We start from the raw sequence: 8,239 nt of genomic DNA on the forward strand, positions 1-8,239 counted from the left end.
AGCAGTGGGATTAGTTTGGGGATTGGTACAGGGCTATGGGGAGAGATAGAGCGGGGGGGACAGTGGGATTAGTTTGGGGATTGGTACAGGGCTATGGGGAGAGAGAGAGCGGGGGGCAGTGGGATTAGTTTGGGGATCGATACAGGGCTATGGGGAGAGAGAGAGCAGGGGGCAGTGGGATTAGTTTGGGGATCGATACAGGGCTATGGGGAGAGAGAGCGGGGACAGTGGATTAGTTTGGGGATCGATACAGGGCTATGGGGAGAGAGAGCGGGGGGACAGTGGGATTAGTTTGGGGATCGATACAGGGCTATGGGGAGAGAGAGCGGGGGGCAGTGGGATTAGTTTGGGGATCGATACAGGGCTATGAGGAGAGAGAGTGCAGTGGGATTAGTTTGGGGATTGATACAGGGCTATGGGGAGAGAGAGCGGGGGCAGTGGGATTAGTTTGGGGATCGATACAGGGCTATGGGGAGAGAGAGAGAGGGGGGGGGACAGTGGGATTAGTTTGGGAATCGATACAGGGCTATGGGGAGAGAGAGAGCGGGGGGACAGTGGGATTAGTTTGGGGATCGATACAGGGCTATGGGGAGAGAGAGAGCGGGGGACAGTGGGATTAGTTTGGGGATTGATACAGGGCTATGGGGAGAGAGAGAGCAGGGGGCAGTGGGATTAGTTTGGGGATCGATACAGGGCTATGGGGAGAGAGAGCGGGGGGCAGTGGGATTAGTTTGGGGATCGATACAGGGCTATGGGGAGAGAGAGAGCGGGGGGACAGTGGGATTAGTTTGGGAATCGATACAGGGCTATGGGGAGAGAGAGAGCGGGGGACAGTGGGATTAGTTTGGGGATCGATACAGGGCTATGGGGAGAGAGAGCGGGGGACAGTGGGATTAGTTTGGGAATCGATACAGGGCTATGGGGAGAGAGAGAGGGGGGGGGCAGTGGGATTAGTTTGGGGACTGATACAGGGCTATGGGGAGAGAGAGCGGGGGGGGGGCAGTGGGATTAGTTTGGGGATCGATACAGGGCTATGGGGAGAGAGAGCGGGGGGGACAGTGGGATTAGTTTGGGGATTGATACAGGGCTATGGGGAGAGAGAGAGCAGGGGGCAGTGGGATTAGTTTGGGGATTGATACAGGGCTATGGGGAGAGAGAGAGCGCGGGGGGCAGTGGGATTGGTTTGGGGATGGATACAGGGCTATGGGGAGAGAGAGAGAGAGGGGGGCAGTGGGATTAGTTTGGGGATCGATACAGGGCTATGGGGAGAGAGAGAGAGTGGGGGACAGTGGGATTAGTTTGGGGATCGATACAGGGCTATGGGGAGAGAGAGAGCAGGGGCAGTGGGATCAGTTTGGGGATCGATACAGGGCTATGGGGAGAGAGAGTGGGGGGCAGTGGGATTGGTTTGGGGATCGATACAGGGCTATGGGGAGAGAGAGAGTGGGGGGCAGTGGGATTAGTTTGGGGATCGATACAGGGCTATGGGGAGAGAGAGAGAGAGAGCGGGGGGACAGTGGGATTAGTTTGGGGATCGATACAGGGCTATGGGGAGAGAGAGAGAGCGGGGGGGACAGTGGGATTAGTTTGGGGATTGATACAGGGCTATGGGGAGAGAGAGAGAGAGCAGGGGGGACAGTGGGATTAGTTTGGGGATCGATACAGGGCTATGGGGAGAGAGAGAGAGCGGGGGGACAGTGGGATTAGTTTGGGGATCGATACAGGGCTATGGGGAGAGAGAGCGGGGGGACAGTGGGATTAGTTTGGGGATCGATACAGGGCTATGGGGAGGGAGAGAGAGAGAGAGAGAGCGCGAGGGGCAGTTGGGTTAACCCCCCCCCCACCCGAACAGCCGAATAGATGCCACCCACTGTGGGGTTTAGCTCCTGTTTGTATAGAAACAGTGAACCCTGTGTTCGATCAGATGATGTATGTTGAAATGGTTGGGCTGTGTCATTGTATATCAGTCCGTTACACGTTCCGAATAAACACACACACACGTTAACCCAGCGTGCTGACTTCCTTCTGCTACGCTCCCACCCCCCACCCCCCAGAAGCAGGCGTAGGTGTGTGAACATTAATCTCTCCAGGACTGATCGCTGCTCTGGGCTGGGGCTGGGGGGGTTGGGAACGTAGCGGTGGGAGACAGAGTCTGAGCCAGTCCTGTGTGTGTGTGTGTGTGTGTGTGTGTGTGTGTGAGAGAGAGAGAGAGAGAGAGCGCACGTGTGTGTGTGTCTGAGTCTGTGTGTGATAGGCAGAGTTGCAAAGTCCTACAGTGAGAGAGAGGGGGGCGCAGTGTGGGTCCAGTGAGGATGTTTAATGGACACGTGGGTGAGGACATGAATAGGAGAGACGGGGGAGAACAGGAGGACTGCAGATGCCGGGGGAATCGGAGTTGAACGTGTGAGTGGTGCTGGAAAAGCACAGCAGGCCAGGCACCATGCGAGGAGCACGAGTCAGGAGCCCTTCCTCATGAGTTTGTTTCTCCGCGTTACAGTTGGAGGGGGTGTGGGGGATGGAGGAGATCCGCTGGAGGGGAAATTGCGGTCTGTGAAGGAGGTGGTCATCTGGTGAGCTCTGCGTTGGGAACTGGTCCTCCTGGGAACAGATACGGCTGAGGCGGAGGAATTGGGAATACGGGACGGCACTTTTGCAGGAGGTAGGGTGGGGCAGGTGGTGTAATCCAGGGAGCTGTGGGAGGCGGTGGGTTTGTAGAAAATGTCGGTGCAGAGTTGGTCACCGTTGATGGAGACGGAGAGGTCCAGGAAAAGGGGAGGGGAGGTGTCAGAGATGGTCCCGGTGAAGTTAAAAGGCCGGGCTGGAATGTGTTGGGGAAGCTGGTCAACTGTTTCAGCTCCTGGCCCAGGGGGACGGCAGCTCGGGAGTTTAGTTTGGGATTATGGGTCAGCACAGACTCGTTGGACCAAAGAGTGAAAGATCCGGGAGAGGGAGGGAGGGGGGGGGACAGAGAGAGAGGGAGGGGGCCAGAGAGGGAGGGAGGGGGAGTGAGTGACAGAGATAGAGAGAGACAGATAGAGAGGGAGGGAGATAGACACCGAGAGAGAGAGAGAGAGAGAGTGACAGAGGGAGAGACAGTGATAGAGACAGTGAGAGAGACAGTGAGAGAGACAGAGAGGGGGAGAGACACTGGGAGGGAGATAGTGTGAGAGAGAGAGAGACAGACAGGGAGGGAGATAGTGAGAGAGACAGAGGGAGGGAGACAGACACAGAGAGAGTGAGCAACAGAGGGAGAGACAGAGAGAGACGGGTGGGGGGGGAATTGGGGAGAGGAGACAGTGAAAGAGACAGAGACAGGGAGAGAGATGGTGTGAGAGACAGATTGTGATAAAGTCTATAGCCTTAAAACTTGTCTTTAAACATTCAGACTAAAATGTAATGCTGAATTATTGAATACATTTACTGCACTAGAAAATAAACAGGCAGGAAGGCTCAGAATGAGGAGAGAACTTAAAGATAGGGATACCTGGGCTCACCAAGTGATAACAGGATGCTGTAAGGCAATGAAGAACGTTTGCCTCAGCATCGGTGAATCTGTGTGAACAGGACACACCAAGTGATAACATTCACAGCCGTTCCCTTGTGAGACCATTTTAGTGCTGAGACTGTTGAATCCTGTAGAAAATTAACTCTTAGAGCTTATCTGCAATGGATTGAAATGAATTGCATTTTGGGACTTTATGATGATATTGAGTATCCATTACTGGTTATTAAATACAAACTCTGTAAAAGGAAATATCGATAAAGCCTGAACCTACTTGTTGTTCCTGTAGACCGCCTCTGACAGACCGCAACCCCCCCCCCCCCCCAGTCAATTCTAACTGATCAGATCTTGCGTCTTGTCCAAATTTGTCTTGCCCTGAAAGGAAAGCGTGTTTAATTTGAAGACTAAGGAGTAGTTTAAATACAACCTTATGGTAACATCTCAGGTACAGAATGATTCAGGGCTTAAAGAGCAGGAGTCTGCTCCGAGCTGGGAGATGATCCTTGGCCGAATATTGAAGAGACTCTGACACAATCTGTCGGGAAGCCATTTTATGGTCAAAACTTTACCGTCCGTGCGAAGAGGCCATTTTGTAAAAGACTTGTGTCCGACACGTGAGCTGGGCGAGGTTACTTTATGAACTCTCCAATGAGCTGAGGCTGGTGCCTCTACGAGAGGAGTTTATCTCACAAGCAGGGGCCGAATGCGAGTGGGGAGGGTTTTCCCACTGCTGAATGGCTCAGGGCCTGGAGGAGTGATTGGGCAAGTGTACACAAACCTGGGAATTCTCCCTTACACACGATCGTCTTTCACGGGTTATCGGGCTAATTAAGAACATGCAATATTTTGGTCAACTTTTGTATGAAGGAAGCCGCTTTGATCAGTACATCAGAGTAACCTGCTGCAGCACTGGAAGAGCTGGTACCCTACACTCAGAGGTTATTCAAACCTAGTTAGTTCAGCTTATAGGTGTCAGTGTGATGTTGGAACAGTGATGAATCAAGGGGCTGACGAAAATTAAACTAAACTGTCTGGAAGAGGGTTTTGTTCCAGGCTTCCAAAGAGTACGATCTCCAGGACAAACCAAGAGAGAGGCTTCACAGGTCTGAGTCCACGAGAGATTCCCCGGGCACTGACCCTCCACTTTAACAATAGTGAGAGACAGAGAGGGAGAGGGAGGGAGAGGGAGAGGGAGGGAGGAGAGAGGGAGAGGGAGGGAGACAGAGAGAGGGAGGGAGAGAGAGAGAGAGAGGGAGGGAGGGAGACAGTGAGAGACAGAGAGAGAGAGAGAGGAAGACAGTGAGAGACAGGGAGAGGGGGCAACAGAGAGGGAGGGAGTGAGAGAGAGACAGAGAGAGGGAGGGAGTCAGTGAGAGAAGACAGAGAGAGGGAGGAAGACAGTGAGAGGGAGGGAGAGGTTGAGAGGGAGGGAGGGAGAGAGAGGGAGGGAGAGAGAGAGAGGGAGGGAGAGAGGGAGGGAGAGAGAGAGTGAGAGGATGGGACTCAGAGAGAGACAGAGAGAGACGGAGAGAGGGAGGGGGACAGACAGAGACAGAGAGAGGGAGGGAGACAGTGAGAGGGAGGGGGACAGACAGTGAGAGAGACAGAGAGAGGGAGGGAGACAGTGAGAGGGAGGGGGACAGACAGTGACAGAGACAGAGACAGGGAGAGGGAGGGAGGGAGACAGTGACAGTGAGAGAGACAGGGAGAGGGATCCCAGTTGTCCACACAAGCCCCTGCTCCCACTCCCGGGAAGGAACGAGTCCAGCACAGTTGTTTGAAACTAATGGCTGATCTTTAATTCATTGTCACAACAAAAAACGACAGACAGGAATCCCCCCGGGCAGAGAGTGAGGTGGTGACGAACCCTGGTCTCTGGGATGTGAGGGAGAGACGGCAGAGACAGCACCCTCCAGCTTCTAGTTCGCCCGGTAACGAGGCGAGAGAGAGAGAGAGAGAGAGAGAGCCTCAGGGAAGGGAGAGCGAGTGGTGGTCCCTGAGACTGCCCTCGGCAGGATTCCCGCTGGAGGGGACGGGGCGGGGAATCGATTCACGGTAAAAACAACACGACACACACGCGAGGTCAGGGCTGGGGGGGGGAGGGGTGGGGGAGTGATGGAGACTGTACAAACTAAAATAAAAAACAACAGGACCTGGTCAGCATGACTGTTGGCGCACGGGGGGGAGGGGTGGGGAACACGTTCCCAGATCTCTCTCTCTCTCTGTCGCTCTCGGGAGGGTGGGGGTGAGCGAGCGGCCCGTCTGGGATCTCCCCCACCTCCACGACAGCCCCTCGGGCTTGGCTCGGGACACCCCCACTGAGTGTGCCTCTCTCCCCCTCCCCCCAGCTCCCGTCCTCCCTGTCCCGGTCAGCGCCTGCCCCGCTCCCGGTTGGAGGTGCTGCTGTGGCTGCGGTGCTTTCCGTCCCGTCTCTCCCTGTCCCTCTCCCGTCCCCGATCCCGATCCCGGTCCCGGTCGCGGTCCCGGTCCCCTCTCCCGGCTGTGGTCCCTCTTGCGTTCGCGCTCCAGCTCCCGGCTGCGTTCCGCCTCCTTCTCTCGCTCCTTGGCGCGTTCCTTGCGCTGTTCCTCGCGCTTGCGTTCCTCTTCCTCCTCCTGCTCCTTGCGCCTTCTCTCCCTCTCCCGGGCACGATCCGCCCTCTCCAGCTCCTTCTGGACGATCTGTGGACGGGGTCAGGGACAGGGACAGGGAGGTCAGACAGCTCACATGGAATGACGGTGGGGGTTGGGGGGGTTGACAGGACCTCCCGCCAGCCCGGACCCCCTCACTCGTCCCCCTCTCCCCAACACCCCACCCCCTCAGCACCCTGCGGCCTACCTGCTCGACGGTCAGGGGGAGCCAGTATATACACGGGGCGGCCTTGGTCTTACGGAACAGGTCGTCCAACAGTTTCGCAGGAGGCTCCTCGGGAGCTTTCTCTGTGAAGGGAACAACATCACGGCACAGCAAGGGTTAACCAGGACACACTCCAAACGGATAGACCACAACCCAGCACTGAGGGGGAGTGGGCCCTGTCGGAGGGTCAGTGCTGAGGGAGTGGGCCCTGTCGGAGGGTCAGTGCTGAGGGAGTGGGCCCTGTCGGAGGGTCAGTGCTGAGGGAGTGGGCCCTGTCGGAGGGTCAGTGCTGAGGGAGTGGGCCCTGTCGGAGGGTCAGTGCTGAGGGAGTGGGCACTGTCGGAGGGTCAGTGCTGAGGGAGTGGGCCCTGTCGGAGGGTCAGTGCTGAGGGAGTGGGTACTGTCGGAGGGTCAGTGCTGAGGGAGTGGGCCCTGTCGGAGGGTCAGTGCTGAGGGAGGACAGCACTGTCGGAGGGTCAGTGCTGAGGGAGTGGGCCCTGTCGGAGGGTCAGTGCTGAGAGAGGGGGCCCTGTCGGAGGGTCAGTGCTGAGGGAGTGGGCCCTGTCGGAGGGTCAGTGCTGAGGGAGTGGGGCACTCTCGGAGGGTCAGTGCTGAGGGAGTGGGCCCTGTCGGAGGGTCAGTGCTGAGGGAGTGGGCCCTGTCGGAGGGTCAGTGCTGAGGGAGTGGGCACTGTCGGAGGGTCAGTGCTGAGGGAGTGGGCCCTGTCGGAGGGTCAGTGCTGAGGGAGTGGGCCCTGTCGGAGGGTCAGTGCTGAGGGAGTGGGCCCTGTCGGAGGGTCAGTGCTGAGGGAGGGGGCACTGTCGGAGGGTCAGTGCTGAGGGAGGGGGCACTGTCGGAGGGTCAGTGCTGAGAGAGGGGGGCCCTGTCGGAGGGTCAGTGCTGAGGGAGTGGGCACTGTCGGAGGGTCAGTGCTGAGGGAGGGGACACTGTCGGAGGGTCAGTGCTGAGGGAGTGGGCCCTGTCGGAGGGTCAGTGCTGAGGGAGTGCCGCACTGTCGGAGGGTCAGTGCTGAGGGAGTGGGCCCTGTCGGAGGGGTCAGTGCTGAGGGAGTGGGCACTGTCGGAGGGTCAGTGCTGAGGGAGCGCCGCACTGTCGGAGGGTCAGTGCTGAGGGAGAGCCGCACTGTCGGAGGGTCAGTGCTGAGGGAGTGGGCCCTGTCAGAGGGTCAGTGCTGAGGGAGTGCCGCACTGTCGGAGGGTCAGTGCTGAGGGAGTGCCGCACTGTCGGAGGGTCAGTGCTGAGGGAGTGCCGCACTGTCGGAGGGTCAGTGCTGAGGGAGTGGGCCCTGTCGGAGGGTCAGTGCTGAGGGAGTGGGCACTGTCGGAGGGTCAGTGCTGAGGGAGCGCCGCACTGTCGGAGGGTCAGTGCCGAGGGAGTGGGCACTGTCGGAGGGTCAGTGCTGAGGGAGTGGGCACTGTCGGAGGGTCAGTGCTGAGGGAGTGCCGCACTGTCGGAGGGTCAGTGCTGAGGGAGTGGGCTCTGTCGGAGGGTCAGTGCTGAGGGAGTGGGCCCTGTCGGAGGGTCAGTGCTGAGGGAGTGGGCCCTGTCGGAGGGTCAGTGCTGAGGGAGTGGGCACTGTCGGAGGGTCAGTGCTGAGGGAGGGCCGCACTGTCGGAGGGTCAGTGCTGAGGGAGTGGGCACTGTCGGAGGGTCAGTGCTGCGGGAGTGGGCTCTGTCGGAGGGTCAGTGCTGAGGGAGGGGCCGCACTGTCGGAGGGTCAGTGCTGAGGGAGTGGCACTGTTGGAGGGTCAGTGCTGAGGGAGTGGGCTCTGTCGGAGGGTCAGTGCTGAGGGAGGGCCGCACTGTCGGAGGGTCAGTGCTGAGGGAGTGGACCCTGTCGGAGGGTCAGTACTGAGGGAGGG

General features: G+C 58.3%; 1 long non-coding RNA gene across 1 annotated transcript; it reads right to left on the minus strand.

Annotated features, from left to right (window-relative positions):
- Positions 1 to 5,275: 5,275 nt before the first annotated feature.
- LOC140460887 (uncharacterized) lies at positions 5,276 to 6,526 on the minus strand. The gene is made up of 2 exons (XR_011954373.1): positions 6,339 to 6,526; positions 5,276 to 6,181 (listed from the first exon to the last, which is right to left on the minus strand). It is a non-coding gene; the product is annotated as an uncharacterized lncRNA (long non-coding RNA).
- Between the last annotated feature and the right edge of the window lie 1,713 nt (positions 6,527 to 8,239).

The sequence above is a fragment of the Chiloscyllium punctatum genome, chromosome 36, assembly GCF_047496795.1.
Source record: "Chiloscyllium punctatum isolate Juve2018m chromosome 36, sChiPun1.3, whole genome shotgun sequence".
Classification (NCBI taxonomy): Eukaryota; Metazoa; Chordata; class Chondrichthyes; order Orectolobiformes; family Hemiscylliidae; genus Chiloscyllium; species Chiloscyllium punctatum.